This window comes from Physeter macrocephalus, chromosome 14, assembly GCF_002837175.3.
Source record: "Physeter macrocephalus isolate SW-GA chromosome 14, ASM283717v5, whole genome shotgun sequence".
NCBI classification, from domain to species: domain Eukaryota; kingdom Metazoa; phylum Chordata; class Mammalia; order Artiodactyla; family Physeteridae; genus Physeter; species Physeter macrocephalus.
The window spans coordinates 129,676,453-129,695,428 of record NC_041227.1 but is presented as its reverse complement, the minus strand read 5'-3'; positions in this window follow the sequence as shown (position 1 = coordinate 129,695,428).

Sequence of the window (18,976 nt, the reverse complement as noted above, 5' to 3'; positions counted from 1 at the left end):
ACACACACACACACACACACACACACACACACACAGCATGCACACGCACGAGAGAGAGAGAAAGAACCTATTGTTTGGAGGTCCCCGACAGAACACCAGAACCCCACAAGTTGATAAATCCCTGACACACCAGTTAAAATGAAACCCACCAGTTGATAAGTCCCTGTCACAAACATTGACATTCCAATCAGCTTTTCAATGCTTTATCCTTAAATATAAATGGAAAGTCACTTTTTGTCAGACATTAGAAGAAAGCTTAAACACCTAAAACATAGAGATTAAAAAAAAAACTGTTAAAAGAATAAGTCAGTGGAAATAGATACAATACAGAAATTAGAGTAAAACTTTAAAAACGCATAATTTGGGCTTCCCTGGTGGCAAAGTGGTTAAGAATCAGCCTGTCAATTCAGGGAACATGGGTTCGATCCCTTGTCCGGGAAGATCCCACATGACGCAGAGCAGCTAAGCCCGTGCGCCACAGCTACTGAGCCTGTGCTCTAGAGCCCGCGAGCCACAACTACTGAGCCCGCGAGCCACAACTACTGAGCCCGCGAGCCACAACTACTGAAGCCCGTGAGCCTAGAGCCCATGCTCCACAACAAGAGGAGCCACCACAATGAGAAGCCCGCGCACCGCAACGAAGAGTAGCCCCTGCTCACCGCAGCTAGAGAGAGCCCGCGCACAGCAACAAAGACCCAGTGCAGCCATTAAAAAATAAATACATATTTAAAAGAAAACAAAAAACCACATAATTTATAAATTTATAAGAGGATATAAAATATTGAATCTATACGGAAGAACAGGGTGTAAGAAATAAGAAATAGAGAAAAATAGTTTTTGCAAATAAAAGTAAGAGAGTCACACTTCTTGAAAATAAATAGTAGGGTGAAAAAATAACTTTGAGACAAGTGTCAGAGAGTAGAACAAAAATTTTAAATGATCAGTAATAACACAGGAAACATAAGAAGATTAGAGAGTTGGTACATGAGGTCCACAGTCTAGTTAATATGAGTCTCATAAAGAAAACAAAAAGCAATATGAGGGACGTAAATTATCAAAGATCTGTTAGCAACAACAAAAAAATATTTACCAGAATAAAACTTGAAATTTTATGTTTTCCACTGACAGGAAAAAATGAGGGAAAAGTTACAATAAAAAGTCAATGTGGTTGACAAATACTTGCAAATGGACATTCGGCTAAAGGGTTCATTGATCCCTGATCATATTTTTATTTTTTTCAAAATGGTAAACCTTCTATTTAGAGCCAATTATCTATTTCCTTACAACATTAGGTTTAATTATTATTTATATTTTAATTTTTTTAAAAATCATTTTCCTGATTTACTCAATATGCCATCTTTCTTTAAAACTCAAGCAGCCACTATTTGTTTTGTTTTGTTTTGTTTCTGGTTTTGCCACCCGTGTGCTGAATACAAGTGTTCAGGGCCTAGCCATATTTACTTAGGTCCAGTTTTTCATCAGCCAAGTGGTAAAAGTTAATTTCATATTGGGAAAAATGTTGGAATATACAACATATGATGCAAAACATCCCTTCCCACTCATTTATTTATGTATTTTTTTCTTCCCTAAAGTATAGTACATGCCTAATGCCTTCTCACATGTATTAATTTAATGAAATGCCTCCTTACGAGGGCTGCTTGCTAATGATAGGATTTGAGTTCTGGCAGGCAATATTTAGGGTATTTATTTTTAAATAAGGATAATAGGTGTATTTATGGGCAAATGGTCCCATTTCTCTTAGAGAGTCATGGACATTTTTTGAAGGTTTTTTTCTTGTAAGTATAAGCTTCTTCCTGGGTGTAGAGCCATTAAGAGTGAATCTAATTTCAACTCACATGTAACATACCAAATATTTGCATTCACAGTGATCTATTTTTTACCAAAGACTGGTAGTCAGTGTGGTCGCAAGTCTATAAGCTGTGCCTGGAGTGGAAGGAAATTATGTATAATATTTACATATATAACTTTTGATATGTTTATATTAAATATTTAATAATTTAAATAGTCAGAGCAGTAGTTTCTACTTTTTAAAACAGTATAAAGACCAGCGACAGTGACAAAGTATCTATTTCTGCCTTGCCTCTAAAGAAAGCATAATTAATCTTTCAGAAGACATTTATTAACCCAGAGGATGATTTCACAATGTGGAATCCACCTGATGTACTCTTCAGTCAATATGTGTTTAATTCTGACCTTGGAGACACTACCTCATAAGGGACAGACCAACAGCATGAAAATGACAAAAGAGCCTCTGAATATTCTTACTGGGGATGACAGTCCTGGGCAGGGTAAAGCCATAATGCCAAGGTCAGTGGTGAGACACTGACTTGGCCAACCTTTGCCAACTTAACCAAGCGTGAAAACAGGTCTCCAGCCAAGTCTGTCGTGGTGGCAAAGGAAATTCGGAGAAGGCTTCACTCCACAGTTGGCTTTGAATGAGCAACAGTTGGTTAGCGCATTGTGATTATGAGAATAAGACCAGGGACATAATCCCAGTCTAGTCCAGTTAACATCATTTATTTCCATGACCACCAACTGCACCATTAGCCTTGCCAACAATATTAGAAATGCTCACATTTGGTTACCAGGACAATTGAGCAAGAAGCAGCTCAGTGTAACTGTACTCAAAGCTGTGGATAAAAAGACTTTGATGACCAGGTCAGCATGATTAAATTTGTATACATCTACATTTTATCATTTTTCTACCTATACTGAATTTTGTCATTTTAATTTGGGCTTAGATTAAAATAATGTATAAATGGGCAGGGCAGCAATCTAAGTCAGTAGACTGATTTTTACCACAGGGACCCATGGGGAAGTTCCTGGAATTTAGAAGATGAAATTCCTTCATTCTGCATGCTTAGCTTTCCTAGTTAATGTCCAGCTGAGTTATGGTGTGTAGGAGAGTCCAAGCTTTCAAGTCAAAATCTTCACACTCATGATTTTCAGAGGTGAAACAATATGATTTAGAGGAGTATAGACTCCAAGTCTTCCCTCTCCTCAATTTCCCTGATATTTAAATCATAAAATAAAAAGTGGAGAAGCTTGTTGATATTAGGCTCCTTTCAATCAGATAATAAAATAGCAATTTGCAAGCTGTGAAATTACTTTCAGAGCTATGCAAGGGTACATGTGAGTTGAGGACAACTGCTGTTCTAGGTGGTTTCTTTGCTGAGAAATGGTGCTGATGGAGGTGTTGCAGTGACTAGAGATGACAGTGAAAATGATGGTGGTGTGGGTGTTGGTGATGGAATGGGTAGCGGAGGCGAGGATGAGGGAGACGGTGGAAGTCTTGGTGGTGATATCAGAGGTGGGGATGGTGCTGGCAGTGGTGCTGATGTAGATGGTAGTGAAAAGGTTGTGGCGATCAATTATGGCAGGTGGGGCTGTTGATGGCGAAGCAGAGGTGATGGAGGAGCCTTTGATGGCAGAGGTAATGGTGGCGGTGGAGATGGTATCAGAGATGTTTGGGTTGGAAATGGTGGGCATTATGCAGGGGATGAGTTGCTACCTTTTTCTGAGCATCTCTTTTCTGTGTGAAAAGGACAATCAGTGTTAGAACTCAATCTTCTGTTGCTGCCATAACAAATCACCACAAACTCTGCCACGTGGAACATTGATTATCTCATCGTCCACCCTCCAGAAGTCCAGGCTGACTCTTCTGGCCTCTCTGCTCTCCAGGTTTCACAAGTCCAAAATCAAGGTGCCAGCTGTCTCTGCTCTTAGAGGGATGCTGTGGGAAGAACACTTTTCGGAGCGCTTTCAGGTTCCTTGCAGTTGGAGGTCTGAGGGCCCCGTTCTCTTGCTGGCTTTCAGCAAGGGCTGGTCTTTGCCCCTGGAGGCTGTCCACACTCCTTTTCATTGCAGCCGCCCTCCAGCAATAGTGGGTCAAGTCCACCATCCTTTCAATTACTGTGCTCCCCTTCTGCCATATTTCTCTGACTGCTTCTTCTGCCTTCCTCTTCTGCTGAAAGGGCTCATGTGATTACATGGCACCTCCAGATAATCTAAGATATCACCCCATTTTAAGATCGGCTGATTATTATCTTTAGGTACACTTGCACATTTCTTCACAGTAGTAACTAGCCTGGGTTAGTGTTTGGTTGACTAACAAGGGACAGGAGACTTGGGGGTACATCTTGAGAATTCTACTATATATATAAAATCTCCGGTACCTCCTTTCAGTTTAATGGATCTTCAGTTTGCCAAATGGACTGGAAATTAGGTGATCTAAATTTTCATTGAACACTCAAAGAGATTGCCTTCTAAATGGTCTCCCTAGTTTCAGTTACATAGCTATAAGAGTCAGCATCTCCCTGGACCTTTATTTACCTGGTATCTCCCTGCCAGATATTATCCCTGAGGTCTTAAATGTCAGCATGCCAGGCTGGGGACCATAAAGCTTCCTGATACATTTTTCTTTTCCTGACCTCCCTGTAGGACTTGCCTGCCTCATTTGTTTTGTACCAAGCATATGCTTTTTTGTACTATTATCTAACATACATATATTTTTGTCATGTCCCATAGATTCTAACTTCCTGGGAATTGGTGTCATATTTTATACTTATTTTTCATTTTTGCACTAGAGAGGAGTGGAGAAGGAGGTATTGTCTTAATAGCATCACTAGTATAATATTAAGGGCACCGGGTGTTGAAAATTTTGTTATTACAACAAAAGATTCAGACTATAAAATCTTCATGCACCCTGGGAGAAAGAACCTGAGCAATAAATAAGACTAGGGCTGCAGCAAACAAACAATAACATCAACAGCAAAACCCAAATTAAAAGCCCTACCGATTCCCTTGTGTCTTTTTGTGAAATCTCCTCCAAGACTAGATGTCTGGATGAAAGCATTATTTCCTTACATCTTCTTTGTAGTGATGCCAATGCCCTTCAGACAAAGACCTCCAGAAACTCAGCTGTAGTTAAACAATTTGGGTTTATATTTTTGTTGCAGAAAAGGAGACTGTGTACCATGAAAAACCCAGGGGGTGTTTCAGTAAGAGGGTGTTGGAAAGAACCTGTTGCAAGAATTGGGCTTTAGTTGGGTGCTTTAGAGAAGGGCTAAGGAAGAAAGAGTTTGCTCTAAATTAGATCAAGCAGGACCATTTTATGATTATCTCAGTAAATCTTACCTATAGAGGGAAGATTAGGACAAAGATCCAGCTCTAGTGGGTAAATAGCTGTCTACCATTTCAGCCAAGAGAGGGTGGTGTTTGGTATTTTGTGCGTGGCTTTTTTTTAATCTGTGCTTTAGCCAAATGATGAAGTGTCAAGTGGCTTTGTTTTGACTCTTTTGTCATGGTCTCAGGGTAACCTTGCCTAGGTCTGGCATTCTGTAAGATGGGTGATGCCCCACAGAGCGTCATGGGCTAGTGATGTGTCCAGGCTTCCTTCTGGATGTCAGATTCACTTGTTTTCTTACTTTCTCAGAGGTATACCAGTGGTTTTATTTCTGAACCCAAGAAAAAGTTTCCTTATGGCTATAGTGAAATGATTCCTAATATAAATTGTATTTATTGATCTTTTCTAATTTTCCAGTTTGTTTCCTTTATTTTATTTTTAAAATTCTTTTTCAAATTCTTTTCCCCTTTAGGTTGTTACATAATACTGAGCAGAGTTCCCTGTGCTATACAGTAGGTCCTTGGCATTATTTGGGGATATGGCGAAGGTCCTGTTTCTCAGGATATTTTGAAGTCTTCCACCAAAGATTTGATCTCAATTTCTAATAAATCTATTGAAAAGTGAAAGGCCACAAAAGCCAGGAACGGAACAGTAAAGACAACACCAGCTTTTGCTCTTGATGTGTATAGAGTAACTAAAAGACGTTTTGCTCATCTCTCAAGATCCAGACTCTTGCAAACGTCATCAGCATTTTCAGCCTGCTGACTCTGCTAAAGCTATACTTTGAAATTTAAAACTGAGAAGGAATTTCTTTATTATAGGCAACATTTTCCTCTTTCTTGAGGCTATTTAAGCCATCACATTAGTGAGTCATGAGCAACTGAGGACCATTTGGAATTCCCTGGAAGAAATGCATTAGTTATTAATCCAGATAACCTCTGTATACTTAGATAAGCCTGTGACCCTATCTATATTTCACATAGGTCAAGATTTATATTGATATAACATCCCTGTGTGCATAAATCATGTATTTGTATCTGTAAAATGTTATATAGCTAGGGAATGGATTGCTAAATTATTAAGAACAGTAGTAGAATAATAAACTTTTTGGTGGAAATGGACCAAATACAATTACATCTGTGTTTTTAGCTTTAGAAGACCCAGGGAGAATCATGCAGTGACATATATCAAAATTGTAAATAAATAGTTTCACATGACAACCATATAAATTAGTTTCACTAAAAACCAGGTTGATCTGTTACTTTTTCTATAAATGTATCTCTCCATCTGCAGCATAAAATAGTAAAACCTGTCCACTGTAAAACACTATTGTAGGTATTTTGCCAGCCAGAAACACACATTGAATGTGATTTGAGTTCTTGAAAATCAATGGAAATGTGGTGCATGAAAACTAAAGGTGTAAGGGTTGATAGTTTGACAGCATAACAATTGTCATTGTGGAGACTGTATATAATCCAAATGTAGATTTTGCATTTATTACATTAGTCACCCATCCCACTGCTGAAAGTGAAATGGTTACAAATGGGTTTCATCAAATATTATACCTTCTATTATTCTTAGTTCCAACCTTAAAAAAGGCTGACTGACCCAATCAATTTGCAATTTTTGCATTATTAAGAACATATTCTCTTCATACCGTTGAGAAAAGCATCTGTAGATCAGGTTCTCATTCCAGACCATTGCCTCTGGCCAAAGCTTTCTTCTTAACAACATAAAAAGTAAAAAATGCAGAAAACAGTGAGTCCCAGAAAATTCGGTTTAAATGCCCAGCATTCTTTTAATAGAAATTGCAGGTAGAATTTCATCTGTATTAGTCAGGGTTTTAGAATAGCAGGTAGGATGTGTATCTAACTGTCAGATTTCTAGGAGTAATTCAATTGGCATGGAATAAATTTGGTTATATTTGTGACTGCTTGGTATTTCAAGGTTTTTTCTTGTTTTTTGTTATTTTTCCATTGTGGAGATGGACCCAGATCTAAAAAACATACCTTGTGGCAATATTCCCCCTCTGATGACCTGACTCCACCTATCTCCCTCAATAAGTCCCACTTTGAAAAACTACAGCATATTTCTGGTTACGTACGATCAATTGAACCCACATATTTATCATTTCTTCCTCCCAAAACGCCACAAATAAGAGTAAAGGAGGGACGTCCCTGGTGGCGCAGTGGTTGGGAATCCGCCTGCCAATGCAGGGGACACAGGTTCGAGCCCTGGTCCGGGAAGATCCCACATGCCACGGAGCAACTAAGCCCATGTGCCACAACTACTGAGCCCACGTACCTAGAGCCTGTGCCCTGCAACAAAGAGAAGCCACTGCAATGAGAAGCCCGCGCACCACAACGAAGAGTAGCTCCCGCTCGCCGCAACTAGAGAAAGCCTGCGCACAGCAATGAAGACCCAATGCAGCCAAAAAATAAACTAATTAATTAATCAAAAAAAAAAAAAGAATAAAGGACTAAAAAAGACATAAATGGAGGAGGTCAGCCTACAATTATCGTTTCCAATTATCCCTGCTTCCTGATCTTCACAATCTGTGCAGTCTCCCCATATTGTTCCAAGGTTGGTCTGTTTGACCAATATCATATGGCAAAAGTGAAGTCGTGAAGTCTGTCACCTCGGATATTATGTTCTAGAAGAATATTGCCTCTCTCTCTCTCTCTCGTCTGTCTTTCCCTCTCCCTCTTTCTCTTCCATCTCTCACTCTGTTGAAACAGTCTATTCTATTGTGAACAGCCAAATGGAGAGACTTAGGTGGGGAGACTCTGAACCTTCTGGCCAATAGTCAGCGAGGAACAGAGGTTTGCCTCCAACTATGTGAGTGAACTTGGAATGGGTTGTTCAACCCATTTGAGCTTTCAGATGACAGCAGCCCCAGATGAAAGCTTAACAGCAATCTCATGGGAGACCCCAAACCAGCACCACCCAGCCCAGCCACTCCCAGATCTCTGAACCCCAGGACCTGTGAGATATGATCAGTGTTTGCTGTTTTCATCAACTGGGCCTAGGGTCCTTTGTTACACAGCAATGGACAGCTAATACATAAATGTACAATGAGCAAGAATTCAGGAGTATATTTCACAAACAGTGGATAAAGAAATCAAAATCAATTCAGATGCTAATTAGAGGCTTTTGCAGGAGAAGTTATCAGTGAGGATCGATCTAATTCATGTCATAGCATTGCAGAAAAACTCGGGAATTGGAGTCACGAAATATCAAAGGAGTTGACAATAGAGCAAGAGGGTAAAAACAGGAGAATTAGATGCAGGTGTGTATAAGAAACAGCCAGATCCCAATATTATATCCTCTACCTAAATGAGAGAAAGAAGATTCTGTGGAGGCAACAAACCAGAGAGCTCCAGGCTGTGGGAGCAGCTATAGTAAAATGTTGGTGAGAGGTGATGAACTGAAACCAGGAAGGACAAGGGAAAATTCGTGCATCAGATAAAATAATACTCTCAGTCCCCTTCTGACTCTCAACTCAAGCATATGTTATCGAGGACCATCTACCTGCAAATGCACAGAAGAAAGGTTTTGATTCTTTCCAGGAAAACACACACACACACACACACACACACACACACACACAGCATGCACACGCACGAGAGAGAGAGAAAGAACCTATTGTTTGGAGGTCCCCGACAGAACACCAGAACCCCACAAGTTGATAAATCCCTGACACACCAGTTAAAATGAAACCCACCAGTTGATAAGTCCCTGTCACAAACATTGACATTCCAATCAGCTTTTCAATGCTTTATCCTTAAATATAAATGGAAAGTCACTTTTTGTCAGACATTAGAAGAAAGCTTAAACACCTAAAACATAGAGATTAAAAAAAAAACTGTTAAAAGAATAAGTCAGTGGAAATAGATACAATACAGAAATTAGAGTAAAACTTTAAAAACGCATAATTTGGGCTTCCCTGGTGGCAAAGTGGTTAAGAATCAGCCTGTCAATTCAGGGAACATGGGTTCGATCCCTTGTCCGGGAAGATCCCACATGACGCAGAGCAGCTAAGCCCGTGCGCCACAGCTACTGAGCCTGTGCTCTAGAGCCCGCGAGCCACAACTACTGAGCCCGCGAGCCACAACTACTGAAGCCCGTGAGCCTAGAGCCCATGCTCCACAACAAGAGGAGCCACCACAATGAGAAGCCCGCGCACCGCAACGAAGAGTAGCCCCTGCTCACCGCAGCTAGAGAGAGCCCGCGCACAGCAACAAAGACCCAGTGCAGCCATTAAAAAATAAATACATATTTAAAAGAAAACAAAAAACCACATAATTTATAAATTTATAAGAGGATATAAAATATTGAATCTATACGGAAGAACAGGGTGTAAGAAATAAGAAATAGAGAAAAATAGTTTTTGCAAATAAAAGTAAGAGAGTCACACTTCTTGAAAATAAATAGTAGGGTGAAAAAATAACTTTGAGACAAGTGTCAGAGAGTAGAACAAAAATTTTAAATGATCAGTAATAACAGAGGAAACATAAGAAGATTAGAGAGTTGGTACATGAGGTCCACAGTCTAGTTAATATGAGTCTCATAAAGAAAACAAAAAGCAATATGAGGGACGTAAATTATCAAAGATCTGTTAGCAACAACAAAAAAATATTTACCAGAATAAAACTTGAAATTTTATGTTTTCCACTGACAGGAAAAAATGAGGGAAAAGTTACAATAAAAAGTCAATGTGGTTGACAAATACTTGCAAATGGACATTCGGCTAAAGGGTTCATTGATCCCTGATCATATTTTTATTTTTTTCAAAATGGTAAACCTTCTATTTAGAGCCAATTATCTATTTCCTTACAACATTAGGTTTAATTATTATTTATATTTTAATTTTTTTAAAAATCATTTTCCTGATTTACTCAATATGCCATCTTTCTTTAAAACTCAAGCAGCCACTATTTGTTTTGTTTTGTTTTGTTTCTGGTTTTGCCACCCGTGTGCTGAATACAAGTGTTCAGGGCCTAGCCATATTTACTTAGGTCCAGTTTTTCATCAGCCAAGTGGTAAAAGTTAATTTCATATTGGGAAAAATGTTGGAATATACAACATATGATGCAAAACATCCCTTCCCACTCATTTATTTATGTATTTTTTTCTTCCCTAAAGTATAGTACATGCCTAATGCCTTCTCACATGTATTAATTTAATGAAATGCCTCCTTACGAGGGCTGCTTGCTAATGATAGGATTTGAGTTCTGGCAGGCAATATTTAGGGTATTTATTTTTAAATAAGGATAATAGGTGTATTTATGGGCAAATGGTCCCATTTCTCTTAGAGAGTCATGGACATTTTTTGAAGGTTTTTTTCTTGTAAGTATAAGCTTCTTCCTGGGTGTAGAGCCATTAAGAGTGAATCTAATTTCAACTCACATGTAACATACCAAATATTTGCATTCACAGTGATCTATTTTTTACCAAAGACTGGTAGTCAGTGTGGTCGCAAGTCTATAAGCTGTGCCTGGAGTGGAAGGAAATTATGTATAATATTTACATATATAACTTTTGATATGTTTATATTAAATATTTAATAATTTAAATAGTCAGAGCAGTAGTTTCTACTTTTTAAAACAGTATAAAGACCAGCGACAGTGACAAAGTATCTATTTCTGCCTTGCCTCTAAAGAAAGCATAATTAATCTTTCAGAAGACATTTATTAACCCAGAGGATGATTTCACAATGTGGAATCCACCTGATGTACTCTTCAGTCAATATGTGTTTAATTCTGACCTTGGAGACACTACCTCATAAGGGACAGACCAACAGCATGAAAATGACAAAAGAGCCTCTGAATATTCTTACTGGGGATGACAGTCCTGGGCAGGGTAAAGCCATAATGCCAAGGTCAGTGGTGAGACACTGACTTGGCCAACCTTTGCCAACTTAACCAAGCGTGAAAACAGGTCTCCAGCCAAGTCTGTCGTGGTGGCAAAGGAAATTCGGAGAAGGCTTCACTCCACAGTTGGCTTTGAATGAGCAACAGTTGGTTAGCGCATTGTGATTATGAGAATAAGACCAGGGACATAATCCCAGTCTAGTCCAGTTAACATCATTTATTTCCATGACCACCAACTGCACCATTAGCCTTGCCAACAATATTAGAAATGCTCACATTTGGTTACCAGGACAATTGAGCAAGAAGCAGCTCAGTGTAACTGTACTCAAACCTGTAGATAAACAAACTTTTATGACCAGGTCAGCATGATTAAATTTGTATACATCTACATTTTATCATTTTTCTACCTATACTGAATTTTGTCATTTTAATTTGGGCTTAGATTAAAATAATGTATAAATGGGCAGGGCAGCAATCTAAGTCAGTAGACTGATTTTTACCACAGGGACCCATGGGGAAGTTCCTGGAATTTAGAAGATGAAATTCCTTCATTCTGCATGCTTAGCTTTCCTAGTTAATGTCCAGCTGAGTTATGGTGTGTAGGAGAGTCCAAGCTTTCAAGTCAAAATCTTCACACTCATGATTTTCAGAGGTGAAACAATATGATTTAGAGGAGTATAGACTCCAAGTCTTCCCTCTCCTCAATTTCCCTGATATTTAAATCATAAAATAAAAAGTGGAGAAGCTTGTTGATATTAGGCTCCTTTCAATCAGATAATAAAATAGCAATTTGCAAGCTGTGAAATTACTTTCAGAGCTATGCAAGGGTACATGTGAGTTGAGGACAACTGCTGTTCTAGGTGGTTTCTTTGCTGAGAAATGGTGCTGATGGAGGTGTTGCAGTGACTAGAGATGACAGTGAAAATGATGGTGGTGTGGGTGTTGGTGATGGAATGGGTAGCGGAGGCGAGGATGAGGGAGACGGTGGAAGTCTTGGTGGTGATATCAGAGGTGGGGATGGTGCTGGCAGTGGTGCTGATGTAGATGGTAGTGAAAAGGTTGTGGCGATCAATTATGGCAGGTGGGGCTGTTGATGGCGAAGCAGAGGTGATGGAGGAGCCTTTGATGGCAGAGGTAATGGTGGCGGTGGAGATGGTATCAGAGATGTTTGGGTTGGAAATGGTGGGCATTATGCAGGGGATGAGTTGCTACCTTTTTCTGAGCATCTCTTTTCTGTGTGAAAAGGACAATCAGTGTTAGAACTCAATCTTCTGTTGCTGCCATAACAAATCACCACAAACTCTGCCACGTGGAACATTGATTATCTCATCGTCCACCCTCCAGAAGTCCAGGCTGACTCTTCTGGCCTCTCTGCTCTCCAGGTTTCACAAGTCCAAAATCAAGGTGCCAGCTGTCTCTGCTCTTAGAGGGATGCTGTGGGAAGAACACTTTTCGGAGCGCTTTCAGGTTCCTTGCAGTTGGAGGTCTGAGGGCCCCGTTCTCTTGCTGGCTTTCAGCAAGGGCTGGTCTTTGCCCCTGGAGGCTGTCCACACTCCTTTTCATTGCAGCCGCCCTCCAGCAATAGTGGGTCAAGTCCACCATCCTTTCAATTACTGTGCTCCCCTTCTGCCATATTTCTCTGACTGCTTCTTCTGCCTTCCTCTTCTGCTGAAAGGGCTCATGTGATTACATGGCACCTCCAGATAATCTAAGATATCACCCCATTTTAAGATCGGCTGATTATTATCTTTAGGTACACTTGCACATTTCTTCACAGTAGTAACTAGCCTGGGTTAGTGTTTGGTTGACTAACAAGGGACAGGAGACTTGGGGGTACATCTTGAGAATTCTACTATATATATAAAATCTCCGGTACCTCCTTTCAGTTTAATGGATCTTCAGTTTGCCAAATGGACTGGAAATTAGGTGATCTAAATTTTCATTGAACACTCAAAGAGATTGCCTTCTAAATGGTCTCCCTAGTTTCAGTTACATAGCTATAAGAGTCAGCATCTCCCTGGACCTTTATTTACCTGGTATCTCCCTGCCAGATATTATCCCTGAGGTCTTAAATGTCAGCATGCCAGGCTGGGGACCATAAAGCTTCCTGATACATTTTTCTTTTCCTGACCTCCCTATAGGACTTGCCTGCCTCATTTGTTTTGTACCAAGCATATGCTTTTTTGTACTATTATCTAACATACATATATTTTTGTCATGTCCCATAGATTCTAACTTCCTGGGAATTGGTGTCATATTTTATACTTATTTTTCATTTTTGCACTAGAGAGGAGTGGAGAAGGAGGTATTGTCTTAATAGCATCACTAGTATAATATTAAGGGCACTGGGTGTTGAAAATTTTGTTATTACAACAAAAGATTCAGACTATAAAATCTTCATGCACCCTGGGACAAAGAACCTGAGCAATAAATAAGACTAGGGCTGCAGCAAACAAACAATAACATCAACAGCAAAACCCAAATTAAAAGCCCTACCGATTCCCTTGTGTCTTTTTGTGAAATCTCCTCCAAGACTAGATGTCTGGATGAAAGCATTATTTCCTTACATCTTCTTTGTAGTGATGCCAATGCCCTTCAGACAAAGACCTCCAGAAACTCAGCTGTAGTTAAACAATTTGGGTTTATATTTTTGTTGCAGAAAAGGAGACTGTGTACCATGAAAAACCCAGGGGGTGTTTCAGTAAGAGGGTGTTGGAAAGAACCTGTTGCAAGAATTGGGCTTTAGTTGGGTGCTTTAGAGAAGGGCTAAGGAAGAAAGAGTTTGCTCTAAATTAGATCAAGCAGGACCATTTTATGATTATCTCAGTAAATCTTACCTATAGAGGGAAGATTAGGACAAAGATCCAGCTCTAGTGGGTAAATAGCTGTCTACCATTTCAGCCAAGAGAGGGTGGTGTTTGGTATTTTGTGCGTGGCTTTTTTTTAATCTGTGCTTTAGCCAAATGATGAAGTGTCAAGTGGCTTTGTTTTGACTCTTTTGTCATGGTCTCAGGGTAACCTTGCCTAGGTCTGGCATTCTGTAAGATGGGTGATGCCCCACAGAGCGTCATGGGCTAGTGATGTGTCCAGGCTTCCTTCTGGATGTCAGATTCACTTGTTTTCTTACTTTCTCAGAGGTATACCAGTGGTTTTATTTCTGAACCCAAGAAAAAGTTTCCTTATGGCTATAGTGAAATGATTCCTAATATAAATTGTATTTATTGATCTTTTCTAATTTTCCAGTTTGTTTCCTTTATTTTATTTTTAAAATTCTTTTTCAAATTCTTTTCCCCTTTAGGTTGTTACATAATACTGAGCAGAGTTCCCTGTGCTATACAGTAGGTCCTTGTTGGTTATCCATTTTAAATACACTGCTGTATTTATTATGTATTTATTGATCTCAATTCCAAAGTACTGTTTATAAATATATGATGATGGTGATGATGATTATAATGGCATTAATAATAATAATACCAATGAAAGGAAAGCAGAGGACATGAGATGGGAAATGAGGGAGGGGTGAGAATACCTCGGCGAGTGCTAACCATGCCCCAACAACTGCTTTATCTTGTCTAATATACATGGAGCCATTTGGGGTAGGTATTTATTATCTGCATTTCTCATATAAGGACATTGAGAGGCCAAAGTCTGGTTGATTTGAGGGAGATAGCAGCTTAAAATAAGCGAGTGTCTTTAGTTGATTCCCCAGAAGCAGAAATTCATATAAAAGTTGGGTTCTTGGGGGAGGTATGATTGACATATAACATTAGATTAGTAGAATGCATGTTTTCTAAAGAGTTTTCCCCAGGAAATACCAGTGGGGACTTAGGGAAGTGAGATGGGGAAGGAAGGAAGGCCAAGGAAGAGTCAGGCATTCAACAAAGCCCCACGAAGAGACTCAAAAAATAAATAAACAAACAAAAATTTTTAAATTATTCAAAATCACACACACAAGTTTTCAGGAGGAACAAGAGGGTCCATGAACTCCTAAGGGATGGAAAGTCTCCTTGTCCACAAAGTGGGAGTCTGTGGTCCAGCAGCTCTCAAATGTCAGCAGAATCTGCAGCACCCAGAGGGCTGGTTGAAACATGGAGCTTCTCATTTAGTAGGCGTGGGGCGGGACTCAAGAATTTTTATTATTTTTAACCAGTTCCCGAGTGAAGCTGCTACTCTAGGGGCACCACACTTCGAAAAGCACCGATACAGACTGAGGACAGCCCTTCGGCCAAAGACACAGATGCTGGCTGTCTGGAGTGAAGCATGGGAGAGGACAGCAGCTGCTCCAGCTTGGACCTCCATCTTTCTGTGTCCAAATCTGGCCTCTCAGTGTGTGGGGGATAAGACCTCTTAACTGGGTAGCACAAGAAGCCACGGAAGAAACCTATCTGAGTCTTGTCTATGTTCACTGAAGATGAGGCATCAAACTGCACAGCTGGTTTAGAAGATGATTAGTGGGAGACAGAGAGGAAAATAAAAATATGTATTTATATACTTGGCATTTGGGTTGGCGCTTCGTGTTTTCCTCCGTGCTGAGGCCCTAAAACCATAGCTGCACGTTTTCACTACCTTTAACCAACTCGTTCTGGCTGCCAGGTTCCAGAAGAACCACCTGCCATCACAGTATTCTCTATGCTATGGATCTCGATTTAGTTTTAGTTTCGAATAATTATTTTATTCAGTAAAGGTGACTATTTTTAAGTAGCTAACCAAACTTGATTTCATATTAATGACGTTCTAAGATATATCCTATTGAGAAATTCACAATTCATAGATTAGTTTATGGATACCTGGTTCTAAATTTGGGGTTTGGGGAATAGGTCGCTCTACCCGGGACCATAAAAAGCTCCATTTCTCCCGTCCAGGTTTCAACCAACAAGAGAGTTCCTTGTCACACTGGGAAGAGCACAGAGAGCAGGAATGTTCTGGAAAGAGTTGAGGATGAAAGTGGATGCAAGTCCCAGGTTTATCTGTGTTACACATTTTTCCCCTGGGCAGTCAGGATGATTCTTGTTCTGTGTTGACTCGGGCCATACGAGGGCTTTCCATATGTTTACAAACAAATCTTCACTGCCCCCAGTGAAGTAAGTACATCAGGGTCTGGCAGAAGTAAAGGCTGTTCCATGCATTTTTCATGAGAAAAATTTCAGTAAAGTGAACTAACTCGGTGTCCCAAACACTATGCCAACAAATGACAAGAAAGCCTGTTTACATTTGGATTGTGTAACCGGCAGAGCCTGGATGTCCTACATTCCAAGGCTGCCAGCCAGCCCTTTCAGTTAAGCCATTAAAAAAAAAAAAAAAAGTTAAATTAAAAAAAAAAAAAGAACTGTTTGAAGAACTACCTGGGAAACATATGTCATTAGAAAATTTCATTTAAAAGGATTTTTTGAAAAACAATTACCATCATATATAGGATTTCAGTTTATACAGGCAAAGTTCGTTGGGACTTTGACCCAAATTATCTCAATTATTTATATGTCACAAATACCGGAAATATCCATATAGTTGAGGCAAAAATGGTTTGTTCTTAAATTTTCTGAACAAGAGTCAGTCTTCCATACCTACTAAACAGGGTGTATGATCCTATAATCCTTCAAATGTACTGAGAAGACATAATGTTAAAGTAAATAAATAAATACATAATAATTGGACTTGCAAGAGAGAACATAAATATAAAATATTTTCCAGTGTCAGCTAATATTCTTCTATAGAAAGTCGTGATTTTCAAAGTATGGTCTCTAGATCACCAATATCCACATCACTTGGGAATTTGTTAGTATGCAAATTCTAGGGGTCCTTCTCCAGACCTACAGAATCAGAAACTTTAGGTTTAAGGGCCCAGTGATGTGTATTTTAACAAGGTTTTCCGGTGATTCTGATCCAAGTCAGAGACCCAGCAGATACTACTTAGTGATAAAATGATAACCATAGAACTCAGAATAGTGGGTAACACAGTGTGGTACCACAGCAGAGGTAACAATTTTATTGTATTTTATTGTTTTTGTTTTATGTAAGCATATGCGTAAATAGAAGAAGAAAGAAAAGAGGAGACAGAGAAAGCATAGAGAATTTTAGCAGTATTATAGGCTATTTATTTTTGCCACACGCTTTTCAGTTTTTTTCCAAGATTCTTCATTGAATATGTATTCGTTTGGTGATTGGAACTATGTTCTTAAAGAGAAAAACAAGAGGTATCGTTGGGCATATTGTGGCACATTTAGAAATTGTGCCAGGTTCTAGCGCAGCAAGGTACAAAGCAAACATCATCCAGGGTGTAGCAGATGCACGTGAGCGGCTCTGTTCTCTTCGTAAATTATGGAAACTGTCATCACACAGCTTATAACCACATTGTCACCTGCTCTTATGGTAGCTGTTTTAAACTGCTGGCACACAGCTGACTAAGACTCAGGGAGACCCTGGCTGAAAGGGACGCTGCCGCAGGGACCTTCTTGTTCACAGTTCTCCTGGGAGTCCAGAGGCTCTCTTGCTCTGGTTTGCAAATGGAGGTATTCATGGCTTCTTTGTTAGACCGTTTGATACTTGACCTTTTTTTTCTTTTAATGACTGAGATGGTGAATACTTACATTTGGGGAAATATCTGAAGCCATCCTTGGAGAGTTAAGAGACAGAAATCAGACAGGTCTTTCGGAACGTCTGACTTGGTTCTATGCTGGAATTGCCGAGGAATTCGGAGGCAAATTCTGTCCTCCGAAGTGTATGAGTTTTTTTTTATTGCTGCTATAACAAAGCGTCATAAACCTAGTGTATTAAAAAACCACACTGATTTATTCTCTTACAGTCCTGGAGGTCAGAAGTTCTAAATTCAGGGAGTTGGTAAGGCTGCTTTCCTTCTGGAGGCTCCGGGAGAGAATCCATTTCCTTGCATTCTCTAAGCTTCTAGACACCGCCTACAGTCCAGGGTTCATGGCCTCCTTCAGTCAATCTGACCTCTGTTTCCATCACCACGTCGCCTTTTACTCTGACCCTCCTGCCTCCCTCTTAACTTGTGAGGACCACAGTGATTACCCTGTGCCCACCCATGTGATCCAGAATAATCCTCCCATCTCAACACCTTTAACTTCATCATATGTGCAAAGTCCCTTTGGCCATGTAAGTAACATATTCACAGGTTCTGGGAATTAGGACATAAGCATTTGGGGGGAACCATTATTCTGCACATCATACAAAGGAGGAACGTTCTCAATGCTGAATTAGATTGTTCTTTATCCACGTAGCAAAAGAATATTGAACTCCTCTGATTCCTGTCACATTTGCAAAAGATGGACAGACAGTTCTCAAGGGTTGTATAAATATTACCCTTGACAATGACAAGGTCCAGGCAGCGTGCTAGTGAAGAAAACCAAGCTTATTTGGTGATATTAACTTGAATTTACGAAACTTTGTGAATTGAATAAAATAACACTCATGTATTTGCCTATTATAAAAGGTATGCATTGTGATTAAGCATTAACATTAATATTAAAAATGCAGATTAAAAAAGAATGATGGTCTCTTGGATATTTATATGCATATTATTTTTGGTTTTTACAAAATCGGACTTCCGTGCACGTCGTGTTTTGCCACTCTTGTCATAACTTTCTTGTAAAATCTTTTCTGATAGTATTATTCATTTACTAAATTCCACAAAATTATAAATTATTACATAATTTATCCACTATTATTGGAGATGTAGGTTGTTTGACTCTTTTAATTACATAAAAAATGTTACGTTGAACATTCTAGCAGGTAAATAGCTATCTGTGCATAGTCATGATTATTTCCAGGAAGTAAAATAACTAGGACAAAGAATGGCTGAATATTTTTAAAATACTTACCTCCCTATTGGTGACATCAATGCCTTAAAATCAAACGTAGGTGATAATAGAAAGACAATGTTTGGGGCCATCCCATTAGCTTTATCAGAATTTTTTCCGTCACTTCTTTGGAGATAGAAATC